We start from the raw sequence: 10,000 nt of genomic DNA on the forward strand, positions 1-10,000 counted from the left end.
CTTTTTTGTGCTCCATGATTAGTAATTGCGCAACTTCTCAATTATTTTTCAAATTTGGTATGTTTCCAAAATAATTGTATCCCGTTTTATAGCGGAAATGTTGGACAACATCATGAGGGCTGGAGCTACCTTTTTACATAGAATTAGCATACAGGTAGTGTGTTCATGGGTAATAAATCGACTTTCACATGTAATGCAGTACAGAGAATATTGAGTCCTTCAAGAGGCATGAAAGAAAACCATTATTGTGTTGCTTGTTCTCTCCACCTCCCTGCAACAGACACAGGATGGATGAATTAAAGTTATCCTACCAGACATAGGAGTCCTGAATGGGCCCACCAGTCTTATATATCTCGCCTGATCGAGCCTGATCGAGCGATGAGCGTGGTATCATGTTGCAAGTGGCTGCATGGCTTAGCTTACTAAATGCAAATGCATAAGAGTAATATTCTTAGCATTCCTAGAGCCAACGGCCACACCACACTGAATGCACCCGATCTCGTCTGATCTCGGAAGTTAAGCAGTGTCAGGCCTAGTTAGTACCTGGATGGGAGACCGCCTGGGAATACCAGGTGCTGTAGGCTTTTTTGTGCTCCAAGTTCAGGAAGTGAGCCCTTTCTCAATTGCCTTTTAAAACTGCAAGGTCTAGCCGACTAGATGCTTAAAAGTACAACACTCACTAGGCCCAGAGCCTACGGCCACACCACACTCAATGCGCCTGATCTCGTCTGATCTCAGAAGCTAAGCAGTGTCGGGCCTAGTTAGTACCTGGATGGGAGACCGCCTGGGAATACCAGGTGCTGTAGGCTTTTTTGTACTCCAAGTTCAGGAAATGAGCCATTTCTCAATTGCCTTTCAAAACTGCAAGGTCTAGCCGACTAGATGCTTAAAAGTACAAAACTCACTAGGCCCAGAGCCTACGGCCACACCACACTGAATGCGCCCGATCTCGTCTGATCTCGGAAACTAAGCAGTGTCGGGCCTAGTTAGTACCTGGATGGGAGACCACCTGGGAATACCAGGTGCTGTAGGCTTTTTTGTGCTCCAAGTTCAGGAAGTGAGCCATTTCACAATTGCCTTTCAAAACTGCAAGGTCTAGCCGACTAGATGCTTAAAAGTACAAACTCACTAGGCCCAGAGCCTACGGCCACACCACACTGAATGCGCCCGATCTCGAAAGCTAAGCAGGGTCGGGCCTAGTTAGTACCTGGATGGGAGACTGCCTGGGAATACCAGGTGCTGTAGGCTTTTTTTGTGCTCCATGATTAGTAATTGCGCAACTTCTCAATTATTTTTCAAATTTGGTATGTTTCCAAAATAATTGTATCCCGTTTTATAGCGGAAATGTTGGACAACATCATGAGGGCTGGAGCTACCTTTTTACATAGAATTAGCATACAGGTAGTGTGTTCATGGGTAATAAATCAACTTTCACATGTAATGCAGTACAGAGAATATTGAGTCCTTCAAGAGGCATGAAAGAAAACCATTATTGTGTTGATTGTTCTCTCCACCTCCCTGCAACAGACACAGGATGGATGAATTAAAGTTATCCTACCAGACATAGGAGTCCTGAATGGGCCCACCAGTCTTATATATCTCGCCTGATCGAGCCTGATCGAGCGATGAGCGTGGTATCATGTTGCAAGTGGCTGCATGGCTTAGCTTACTAAATGCAAATGCATAAGAGTAATATTCTTAGCATTCCTAGAGCCTACGACCACACCACACTGAATGCACCCGATCTCGACTGATCTCGGAAGTTAAGCAGTGTCAGGCCTAGTTAGTACCTGGATGGGAGACCGCCTGGGAATACCAGGTGCTGTAGGCTTTTTTGTGCTCCAAGTTCAGGAAGTGAGCCCTTTCTCAATTGCCTTTTAAAACTGCAAGGTCTAGCCGACTAGATGCTTAAAAGTACAAAACTCACTAGGCCCAGAGCCTACGGCCACACCACACTGAATGTGCCTGATCTCGTCTGATCTCAGAAGCTAAGCAGTGTCGGGCCTAGTTAGTACCTGGATGGAAGACCGCCTGGGAATACCAGGTGCTGTAGGCTTTTTTGTACTCCAAGTTCAGGAAGTGAGCCATTTCTCAATTGCCTTTCAAAACTGCAAGGTCTAGCCGACTAGATGCTTAAAAGTACAAAACTCACAAGAACCAGAGCCTACGGCCACAGCACACTGAATGCGCCCGATCTCGTCTGATCTCGGAAGCTAAGCAGTGTCGGGCCTCGTTAGTACCTGGATGGGAGACCGCCTGGGAATACCAGGTGCTGTAGGCTTTTTTGTGCTCCAAGTTCAGGAAGTGAGCCATTTCTCAATTGCCTTTCAAAATTGCAAGGTCTAGCTGACTAGATGCTTAAAAGTACAAAACTCACTAGGCCCAGAGCCTACGGCCACACCACACTGATTGCGCCCGATCTCGTCTGATCTCGGAAGCTAAGCAGTGTCGGGCCTCGTTAGTACCTGGATGGGAGACCGCCTGGGAATACCAGATGCTGTAGGCTTTTTTGTGCTCCAAGTTCAGGAAGTGAGCCATTTCTCAATTGCCTTTCAAAACTGCAAGGTCTAGCTGACTAGATGCTTAAAAGTACAAAACTCACTAGGCCCAGAGCCTACGGCCACACCACACTGATTGCGCCCGATCTTGTCTGATCTCGGAAGCTAAGCAGTGTCGGGCCTAGTTAGTACCTGGATGGGAGACCACCTGGGAATACCAGGTGCTGTAGGCTTTTTTGTGCTCCAAGTTCAGGAAGTGAGCCATTTCACAATTGCCTTTCAAAACTGCAAGGTCTAGCCGACTAGATGCTTAAAAGTACAAAACTCACTAGGCCCAGAGCCTACGGCCACACCACACTGAATGCGCCAGATCTCGGAAGCTAAGCAGGGTCAGGCCTAGTTAGTACCTGGATGGGAGACTGCCTGGGAATACCAGGTGCTGTAGGCTTTTTTGTGCTCCATGATTAGTAATTGCGCAACTTCTCAATTATTTTTCAAATTTGGTATGTTTCCAAAATAATTGTATCCCGTTTTATAGCGGAAATGTTGGACAACATCATGAGGGCTGGAGCTACCTTTTTACATAGAATTAGCATACAGGTAGTGTGTTCATGGGTAATAAATCGACTTTCACATGTAATGCAGTACAGAGAATATTGAGTCCTTCAAGAGGCATGAAAGAAAACCATTATTGTGTTGATTGTTCTCTCCACCTCCCTGCAACAGACACAGGATGGATGAATTAAAGTTATCCTACCAGACATAGGAGTCCTGAATGGGCCCACCAGTCTTATATATCTCGCCTGATCGAGCCTGATCGAGCGATGAGCGTGGTATCATGTTGCAAGTGGCTGCATGGCTTAGCTTACTAAATGCAAATGCATAACAGTAATATTCTTAGCATTCCTAGAGCCTATGGCCACACCACACTGAATGCACCCGATCTCGACTGATCTCGGAAGTTAAGCAGTGTCAGGCCTAGTTAGTACCTGGATGGGAGACTGCCTGGGAATACCAGGTGCTGTAGGCTTTTTTGTGCTCCAAGTTCAGGAAGTGAGCCCTTTCTCAATTGCCTTTTAAAACTGCAAGGTCTAGCCGACTAGATGCTTAAAAGTACAAAACTCACTAGGCCCAGAGCCTACGGCCACACCACACTGAATGTGCCTGATCTCGTCTGATCTCAGAAGCTAAGCAGTGTTGGGCCTAGTTAGTACCTGGATGGAAGACCGCCTGGGAATACCAGGTGCTGTAGGCTTTTTTGTACTCCAAGTTCAGGAAGTGAGCCATTTCACAATTGCCTTTCAAAACTGCAAGGTCTAGCCGACTAGATGCTTAAAAGTACAAAACTCACTAGGCCCAGAGCCTACGGCCACACCACACTGAATGCGCCCGATCTCGGAAGCTAAGCAGGGTCAGGCCTAGTTAGTACCTGGATGGGAGACTGCCTGGGAATACCAGGTGCTGTAGGCTTTTTTGTGCTCCATGATTAGTAATTGCGCAACTTCTCAATTATTTTTCAAATTTGGTATGTTTCCAAAATAATTGTATCCCGTTTTATAGCGGAAATGTTGGACAACATCATGAGGGCTGGAGCTACCTTTTTACATAGAATTAGCATACAGGTAGTGTGTTCATGGGTAATAAATCGACTTTCACATGTAATGCAGTACAGAGAATATTGAGTCCTTCAAGAGGCATGAAAGAAAACCATTATTGTGTTGATTGTTCTCTCCACCTCCCTGCAACAGACACAGGATGGATGAATTAAAGTTATCCTACCAGACATAGGAGTCCTGAATGGGCCCACCAGTCTTATATATCTCGCCTGATCGAGCCTGATCGAGCGATGAGCGTGGTATCATGTTGCAAGTGGCTGCATGGCTTAGCTTACTAAATGCAAATGCATAAGAGTAATATTCTTAGCATTCCTAGAGCCTACGGCCACACCACACTGAATGCACCCGATCTCGACTGATCTCGGAAGTTAAGCAGTGTCAGACCTAGTTAGTACCTGGATGGGAGACCGCCTGGGAATACCAGGTGCTGTAGGCTTTTTTGTGCTCCAAGTTCAGGAAGTGAGCCCTTTCTCAATTGCCTTTTAAAACTGCAAGGTCTAGCCGACTAGATGCTTAAAAGTACAAAACTCACTAGGCCCAGAGCCTACGGCCACACCACACTGAATGTGCCTGATCTCGTCTGATCTCAGAAGCTAAGCAGTGTCGGGCCTAGTTAGTACCTGGATGGAAGACCGCCTGGGAATACCAGGTGCTGTAGGCTTTTTTGTACTCCAAGTTCAGGAAGTGAGCCATTTCTCAATTGCCTTTCAAAACTGCAAGGTCTAGCCGACTAGATGCTTAAAAGTACAAAACTCACAAGAACCAGAGCCTACGGCCACACCACACTGAATGCGCCCGATCTCGTCTGATCTCGGAAGCTAAGCAGTGTCGGGCCTCGTTAGTACCTGGATGGGAGACCGCCTGGGAATACCAGGTGCTGTAGGCTTTTTTGTGCTCCAAGTTCAGGAAGTGAGCCATTTCTAAATTGCCTTTCAAAACTGCAAGGTCTAGCTGACTAGATGCTTAAAAGTACAAAACTCACTAGGCCCAGAGCCTACGGCCACACCACACTGATTGCGCCCGATCTCGTCTGATCTCGGAAGCTAAGCAGTGTCGGGCCTAGTTAGTACCTGGATGGGAGACCACCTGGGAATACCAGGTGCTGTAGGCTTTTTTGTGCTCCAAGTTCAGGAAGTGAGCCATTTCACAATTGCCTTTCAAAACTGCAAGGTCTAGCCGACTAGATGCTTAAAAGTACAAAACTCACTAGGCCCAGAGCCTACGGCCACACCACACTGAATGTGCCCGATCTCGGAAGCTAAGCAGGGTCAGGCCTAGTTAGTACCTGGATGGGAGACTGCCTGGGAATACCAGGTGCTGTAGGCTTTTTTGTGCTCCATGATTAGTAATTGCGCAACTTCTCAATTATTTTTCAAATTTGGTATGTTTCCAAAATAATTGTATCCCGTTTTATAGCGGAAATGTTGGACAACATCATGAGGGCTGGAGCTACCTTTTTACATAGAATTAGCATACAGGTAGTGTGTTCATGGGTAATAAATCGACTTTCACATGTAATGCAGTACAGAGAATATTGAGTCCTTCAAGAGGCATGAAAGAAAACCATTATTGTGTTGATTGTTCTCTCCACCTCCCTGCAACAGACACAGGATGGATGAATTAAAGTTATCCTACCAGACATAGGAGTCCTGAATGGGCCCACCAGTCTTATATATCTCGCCTGATCGAGCCTGATCGAGCGATGAGCGTGGTATCATGTTGCAAGTGGCTGCATGGCTTAGCTTACTAAATGCAAATGCATAAGAGTAATATTCTTAGCATTCCTAGAGCCAACGGCCACACCACACTGAATGCACCCGATCTCGTCTGATCTCGGAAGTTAAGCAGTGTCAGGCCTAGTTAGTACCTGGATGGGAGACCGCCTGGGAATACCAGGTGCTGTAGGCTTTTTTGTGCTCCAAGTTCAGGAAGTGAGCCCTTTCTCAATTGCCTTTTAAAACTGCAAGGTCTAGCCGACTAGATGCTTAAAAGTACAACACTCACTAGGCCCAGAGCCTACGGCCACACCACACTGAATGCGCCTGATCTCGTCTGATCTCAGAAGCTAAGCAGTGTCGGGCCTAGTTAGTACCTGGATGGGAGACCGCCTGGGAATACCAGGTGCTGTAGGCTTTTTTGTACTCCAAGTTCAGGAAATGAGCCATTTCTCAATTGCCTTTCAAAACTGCAAGGTCTAGCCGACTAGATGCTTAAAAGTACAAAACTCACTAGGCCCAGAGCCTACGGCCACACCACACTGAATGCGCCCGATCTCGTCTGATCTCGGAAACTAAGCAGTGTCGGGCCTAGTTAGTACCTGGATGGGAGACCACCTGGGAATACCAGGTGCTGTAGGCTTTTTTGTGCTCCAAGTTCAGGAAGTGAGCCATTTCACAATTGCCTTTCAAAACTGCAAGGTCTAGCCGACTAGATGCTTAAAAGTACAAACTCACTAGGCCCAGAGCCTACGGCCACACCACACTGAATGCGCCCGATCTCGGAAGCTAAGCAGGGTCGGGCCTAGTTAGTACCTGGATGGGAGACTGCCTGGGAATACCAGGTGCTGTAGGCTTTTTTTGTGCTCCATGATTAGTAATTGCGCAACTTCTCAATTATTTTTCAAATTTGGTATGTTTCCAAAATAATTGTATCCCGTTTTATAGCGGAAATGTTGGACAACATCATGAGGGCTGGAGCTACCTTTTTACATAGAATTAGCATACAGGTAGTGTGTTCATGGGTAATAAATCAACTTTCACATGTAATGCAGTACAGAGAATATTGAGTCCTTCAAGAGGCATGAAAGAAAACCATTATTGTGTTGATTGTTCTCTCCACCTCCCTGCAACAGACACAGGATGGATGAATTAAAGTTATCCTACCAGACATAGGAGTCCTGAATGGGCCCACCAGTCTTATATATCTCGCCTGATCGAGCCTGATCGAGCGATGAGCGTGGTATCATGTTGCAAGTGGCTGCATGGCTTAGCTTACTAAATGCAAATGCATAAGAGTAATATTCTTAGCATTCCTAGAGCCTACGACCACACCACACTGAATGCACCCGATCTCGACTGATCTCGGAAGTTAAGCAGTGTCAGGCCTAGTTAGTACCTGGATGGGAGACCGCCTGGGAATACCAGGTGCTGTAGGCTTTTTTGTGCTCCAAGTTCAGGAAGTGAGCCCTTTCTCAATTGCCTTTTAAAACTGCAAGGTCTAGCCGACTAGATGCTTAAAAGTACAAAACTCACTAGGCCCAGAGCCTACGGCCACACCACACTGAATGTGCCTGATCTCGTCTGATCTCAGAAGCTAAGCAGTGTCGGGCCTAGTTAGTACCTGGATGGAAGACCGCCTGGGAATACCAGGTGCTGTAGGCTTTTTTGTACTCCAAGTTCAGGAAGTGAGCCATTTCTCAATTGCCTTTCAAAACTGCAAGGTCTAGCCGACTAGATGCTTAAAAGTACAAAACTCACAAGAACCAGAGCCTACGGCCACAGCACACTGAATGCGCCCGATCTCGTCTGATCTCGGAAGCTAAGCAGTGTCGGGCCTCGTTAGTACCTGGATGGGAGACCGCCTGGGAATACCAGGTGCTGTAGGCTTTTTTGTGCTCCAAGTTCAGGAAGTGAGCCATTTCTCAATTGCCTTTCAAAATTGCAAGGTCTAGCTGACTAGATGCTTAAAAGTACAAAACTCACTAGGCCCAGAGCCTACGGCCACACCACACTGATTGCGCCCGATCTCGTCTGATCTCGGAAGCTAAGCAGTGTCGGGCCTCGTTAGTACCTGGATGGGAGACCGCCTGGGAATACCAGATGCTGTGGGCTTTTTTGTGCTCCAAGTTCAGGAAGTGAGCCATTTCTCAATTGCCTTTCAAAACTGCAAGGTCTAGCTGACTAGATGCTTAAAAGTACAAAACTCACTAGGCCCAGAGCCTACGGCCACACCACACTGATTGCGCCCGATCTCGTCTGATCTCGGAAGCTAAGCAGTGTCGGGCCTAGTTAGTACCTGGATGGGAGACCACCTGGGAATACCAGGTGCTGTAGGCTTTTTTGTGCTCCAAGTTCAGGAAGTGAGCCATTTCACAATTGCCTTTCAAAACTGCAAGGTCTAGCCGACTAGATGCTTAAAAGTACAAAACTCACTAGGCCCAGAGCCTACGGCCACACCACACTGAATGCGCCAGATCTCGGAAGCTAAGCAGGGTCAGGCCTAGTTAGTACCTGGATGGGAGACTGCCTGGGAATACCAGGTGCTGTAGGCTTTTTTGTGCTCCATGATTAGTAATTGCGCAACTTCTCAATTATTTTTCAAATTTGGTATGTTTCCAAAATAATTGTATCCCGTTTTATAGCGGAAATGTTGGACAACATCATGAGGGCTGGAGCTACCTTTTTACATAGAATTAGCATACAGGTAGTGTGTTCATGGGTAATAAATCGACTTTCACATGTAATGCAGTACAGAGAATATTGAGTCCTTCAAGAGGCATGAAAGAAAACCATTATTGTGTTGATTGTTCTCTCCACCTCCCTGCAACAGACACAGGATGGATGAATTAAAGTTATCCTACCAGACATAGGAGTCCTGAATGGGCCCACCAGTCTTATATATCTCGCCTGATCGAGCCTGATCGAGCGATGAGCGTGGTATCATGTTGCAAGTGGCTGCATGGCTTAGCTTACTAAATGCAAATGCATAACAGTAATATTCTTAGCATTCCTAGAGCCTACGGCCACACCACACTGAATGCACCCGATCTCGACTGATCTCGGAAGTTAAGCAGTGTCAGGCCTAGTTAGTACCTGGATGGGAGACTGCCTGGGAATACCAGGTGCTGTAGGCTTTTTTGTGCTCCAAGTTCAGGAAGTGAGCCCTTTCTCAATTGCCTTTTAAAACTGCAAGGTCTAGCCGACTAGATGCTTAAAAGTACAAAACTCACTAGGCCCAGAGCCTACGGCCACACCACACTGAATGTGCCTGATCTCGTCTGATCTCAGAAGCTAAGCAGTGTTGGGCCTAGTTAGTACCTGGATGGAAGACCGCCTGGGAATACCAGGTGCTGTAGGCTTTTTTGTACTCCAAGTTCAGGAAGTGAGCCATTTCTCAATTGCCTTTCAAAACTGCAAGGTCTAGCCGACTAGATGCTTAAAAGTACAAAACTCACAAGAACCAGAGCCTACGGCCACAGCACACTGAATGCGCCCGATCTCGTCTGATCTCGGAAGCTAAGCAGTGTCGGGCCTCGTTAGTACCTGGATGGGAGACGCCTGGGAATACCAGGTGCTGTAGGCTTTTTTGTGCTCCAAGTTCAGGAAGTGAGCCATTTCTCAATTGCCTTTCAAAACTGCAAGGTCTAGCTGACTAGATGCTTAAAAGTACAAAACTCACTAGGCCCAGAGCCTACGGCCACACCACACTGATTGCGCCCGATCTCGTCTGATCTCGGAAGCTAAGCAGTGTCCGGCCTAGTTAGTACCTGGATGGGAGACCACCTGGGAATACCAGGTGCTGTAGGCTTTTTTGTGCTCCAAGTTCAGGAAGTGAGCCATTTCTCAATTGCCTTTCAAAACTGCAAGGTCTAGCCGACTAGATGCTTAAAAGTACAAAACTCACTAGGCCCAGAGCCTACGGCCACACCACACTGAATGCGCCCGATCTCGTCTGATCTCGGAAGCTAAGCAGTGTCGGGCCTAGTTAGTACCTGGATGGGAGACCACCTGGGAATACCAGGTGCTGTAGGCTTTTTTGTGCTCCAAGTTCAGGAAGTGAGCCATTTCACAATTGCAAGGTCTAGCCGACTAGATGCTTAAAAGTACAAAACTCACAAGAACCAGAGCCTACGGCCACACCACACTGATTGCGCCCGATCTCGTCTGA

At 47.0% G+C, this 10,000-nt stretch overlaps 27 non-coding genes and 8 pseudogenes across 27 annotated transcripts in view; all 35 read left to right on the forward strand.

The window, feature by feature from the left end:
• The window catches only part of LOC138546334 (5S ribosomal RNA), a 109-nt pseudogene extending 107 nt beyond the window's left edge, over positions 1-2 (forward strand).
• Positions 3-465: 463 nt separating this feature from the next.
• LOC138537252 (5S ribosomal RNA) lies at positions 466-584 on the forward strand. Its single transcript, XR_011285394.1, has one exon. It is a non-coding gene; the product is annotated as a 5S ribosomal RNA (ribosomal RNA).
• A 106-nt stretch (positions 585-690) lies between these two features.
• On the forward strand, positions 691-809 carry LOC138537333 (5S ribosomal RNA). The gene has a single exon (XR_011285472.1). It is a non-coding gene; the product is annotated as a 5S ribosomal RNA (ribosomal RNA).
• A 106-nt stretch (positions 810-915) lies between these two features.
• Positions 916-1,034, forward strand: LOC138537184 (5S ribosomal RNA). The gene has a single exon (XR_011285328.1). It is a non-coding gene; the product is annotated as a 5S ribosomal RNA (ribosomal RNA).
• A 105-nt stretch (positions 1,035-1,139) lies between these two features.
• On the forward strand, positions 1,140-1,248 carry LOC138544331 (5S ribosomal RNA; annotated as a pseudogene).
• Positions 1,249-1,712: 464 nt separating this feature from the next.
• On the forward strand, positions 1,713-1,831 carry LOC138541992 (5S ribosomal RNA). The gene has a single exon (XR_011289984.1). It is a non-coding gene; the product is annotated as a 5S ribosomal RNA (ribosomal RNA).
• A 106-nt stretch (positions 1,832-1,937) lies between these two features.
• Positions 1,938-2,056, forward strand: LOC138539807 (5S ribosomal RNA). Its single transcript, XR_011287872.1, has one exon. It is a non-coding gene; the product is annotated as a 5S ribosomal RNA (ribosomal RNA).
• A 106-nt stretch (positions 2,057-2,162) lies between these two features.
• On the forward strand, positions 2,163-2,281 carry LOC138541554 (5S ribosomal RNA). Its single transcript, XR_011289558.1, has one exon. It is a non-coding gene; the product is annotated as a 5S ribosomal RNA (ribosomal RNA).
• A 106-nt stretch (positions 2,282-2,387) lies between these two features.
• On the forward strand, positions 2,388-2,506 carry LOC138542010 (5S ribosomal RNA). The gene has a single exon (XR_011290001.1). It is a non-coding gene; the product is annotated as a 5S ribosomal RNA (ribosomal RNA).
• A 106-nt stretch (positions 2,507-2,612) lies between these two features.
• On the forward strand, positions 2,613-2,731 carry LOC138537745 (5S ribosomal RNA). The gene has a single exon (XR_011285871.1). It is a non-coding gene; the product is annotated as a 5S ribosomal RNA (ribosomal RNA).
• A 106-nt stretch (positions 2,732-2,837) lies between these two features.
• On the forward strand, positions 2,838-2,946 carry LOC138546941 (5S ribosomal RNA; annotated as a pseudogene).
• Positions 2,947-3,409: 463 nt separating this feature from the next.
• LOC138542233 (5S ribosomal RNA) lies at positions 3,410-3,528 on the forward strand. Its single transcript, XR_011290220.1, has one exon. It is a non-coding gene; the product is annotated as a 5S ribosomal RNA (ribosomal RNA).
• A 106-nt stretch (positions 3,529-3,634) lies between these two features.
• On the forward strand, positions 3,635-3,753 carry LOC138537415 (5S ribosomal RNA). The gene has a single exon (XR_011285551.1). It is a non-coding gene; the product is annotated as a 5S ribosomal RNA (ribosomal RNA).
• Positions 3,754-3,859: 106 nt separating this feature from the next.
• Positions 3,860-3,968, forward strand: LOC138545052 (5S ribosomal RNA; annotated as a pseudogene).
• Positions 3,969-4,431: 463 nt separating this feature from the next.
• On the forward strand, positions 4,432-4,550 carry LOC138541395 (5S ribosomal RNA). The gene has a single exon (XR_011289403.1). It is a non-coding gene; the product is annotated as a 5S ribosomal RNA (ribosomal RNA).
• Positions 4,551-4,656: 106 nt separating this feature from the next.
• On the forward strand, positions 4,657-4,775 carry LOC138539808 (5S ribosomal RNA). Its single transcript, XR_011287873.1, has one exon. It is a non-coding gene; the product is annotated as a 5S ribosomal RNA (ribosomal RNA).
• A 106-nt stretch (positions 4,776-4,881) lies between these two features.
• On the forward strand, positions 4,882-5,000 carry LOC138550162 (5S ribosomal RNA). Its single transcript, XR_011293922.1, has one exon. It is a non-coding gene; the product is annotated as a 5S ribosomal RNA (ribosomal RNA).
• A 106-nt stretch (positions 5,001-5,106) lies between these two features.
• LOC138547852 (5S ribosomal RNA) lies at positions 5,107-5,225 on the forward strand. Its single transcript, XR_011291678.1, has one exon. It is a non-coding gene; the product is annotated as a 5S ribosomal RNA (ribosomal RNA).
• A 106-nt stretch (positions 5,226-5,331) lies between these two features.
• Positions 5,332-5,440, forward strand: LOC138546335 (5S ribosomal RNA; annotated as a pseudogene).
• A 463-nt stretch (positions 5,441-5,903) lies between these two features.
• LOC138537253 (5S ribosomal RNA) lies at positions 5,904-6,022 on the forward strand. The gene has a single exon (XR_011285395.1). It is a non-coding gene; the product is annotated as a 5S ribosomal RNA (ribosomal RNA).
• Positions 6,023-6,128: 106 nt separating this feature from the next.
• On the forward strand, positions 6,129-6,247 carry LOC138541173 (5S ribosomal RNA). Its single transcript, XR_011289186.1, has one exon. It is a non-coding gene; the product is annotated as a 5S ribosomal RNA (ribosomal RNA).
• A 106-nt stretch (positions 6,248-6,353) lies between these two features.
• LOC138537186 (5S ribosomal RNA) lies at positions 6,354-6,472 on the forward strand. Its single transcript, XR_011285330.1, has one exon. It is a non-coding gene; the product is annotated as a 5S ribosomal RNA (ribosomal RNA).
• A 105-nt stretch (positions 6,473-6,577) lies between these two features.
• On the forward strand, positions 6,578-6,686 carry LOC138543469 (5S ribosomal RNA; annotated as a pseudogene).
• A 464-nt stretch (positions 6,687-7,150) lies between these two features.
• On the forward strand, positions 7,151-7,269 carry LOC138541993 (5S ribosomal RNA). The gene has a single exon (XR_011289985.1). It is a non-coding gene; the product is annotated as a 5S ribosomal RNA (ribosomal RNA).
• A 106-nt stretch (positions 7,270-7,375) lies between these two features.
• Positions 7,376-7,494, forward strand: LOC138539809 (5S ribosomal RNA). Its single transcript, XR_011287874.1, has one exon. It is a non-coding gene; the product is annotated as a 5S ribosomal RNA (ribosomal RNA).
• Positions 7,495-7,600: 106 nt separating this feature from the next.
• On the forward strand, positions 7,601-7,719 carry LOC138541555 (5S ribosomal RNA). Its single transcript, XR_011289559.1, has one exon. It is a non-coding gene; the product is annotated as a 5S ribosomal RNA (ribosomal RNA).
• A 106-nt stretch (positions 7,720-7,825) lies between these two features.
• On the forward strand, positions 7,826-7,944 carry LOC138542402 (5S ribosomal RNA). Its single transcript, XR_011290384.1, has one exon. It is a non-coding gene; the product is annotated as a 5S ribosomal RNA (ribosomal RNA).
• Positions 7,945-8,050: 106 nt separating this feature from the next.
• LOC138547853 (5S ribosomal RNA) lies at positions 8,051-8,169 on the forward strand. Its single transcript, XR_011291679.1, has one exon. It is a non-coding gene; the product is annotated as a 5S ribosomal RNA (ribosomal RNA).
• Positions 8,170-8,275: 106 nt separating this feature from the next.
• Positions 8,276-8,384, forward strand: LOC138546943 (5S ribosomal RNA; annotated as a pseudogene).
• A 463-nt stretch (positions 8,385-8,847) lies between these two features.
• On the forward strand, positions 8,848-8,966 carry LOC138541751 (5S ribosomal RNA). The gene has a single exon (XR_011289750.1). It is a non-coding gene; the product is annotated as a 5S ribosomal RNA (ribosomal RNA).
• Positions 8,967-9,072: 106 nt separating this feature from the next.
• LOC138537416 (5S ribosomal RNA) lies at positions 9,073-9,191 on the forward strand. The gene has a single exon (XR_011285552.1). It is a non-coding gene; the product is annotated as a 5S ribosomal RNA (ribosomal RNA).
• A 106-nt stretch (positions 9,192-9,297) lies between these two features.
• LOC138542686 (5S ribosomal RNA) lies at positions 9,298-9,415 on the forward strand (annotated as a pseudogene).
• Positions 9,416-9,521: 106 nt separating this feature from the next.
• LOC138541263 (5S ribosomal RNA) lies at positions 9,522-9,640 on the forward strand. Its single transcript, XR_011289273.1, has one exon. It is a non-coding gene; the product is annotated as a 5S ribosomal RNA (ribosomal RNA).
• Positions 9,641-9,746: 106 nt separating this feature from the next.
• On the forward strand, positions 9,747-9,865 carry LOC138548802 (5S ribosomal RNA). The gene has a single exon (XR_011292596.1). It is a non-coding gene; the product is annotated as a 5S ribosomal RNA (ribosomal RNA).
• A 93-nt stretch (positions 9,866-9,958) lies between these two features.
• LOC138547854 (5S ribosomal RNA) overlaps positions 9,959-10,000 on the forward strand; it is a 119-nt gene continuing 77 nt past the window's right edge. The window contains exon 1 of the ribosomal RNA XR_011291680.1: positions 9,959-10,000. This exon is cut by the window's right edge and continues 77 nt beyond it. This is a non-coding gene — a ribosomal RNA (5S ribosomal RNA).

This window comes from Ambystoma mexicanum, unplaced genomic scaffold, assembly GCF_040938575.1.
Source record: "Ambystoma mexicanum isolate Mex_15411 unplaced genomic scaffold, UKY_AmexF1_1 Mex_scaf10, whole genome shotgun sequence".
NCBI classification, from domain to species: Eukaryota; Metazoa; Chordata; class Amphibia; order Caudata; family Ambystomatidae; genus Ambystoma; species Ambystoma mexicanum.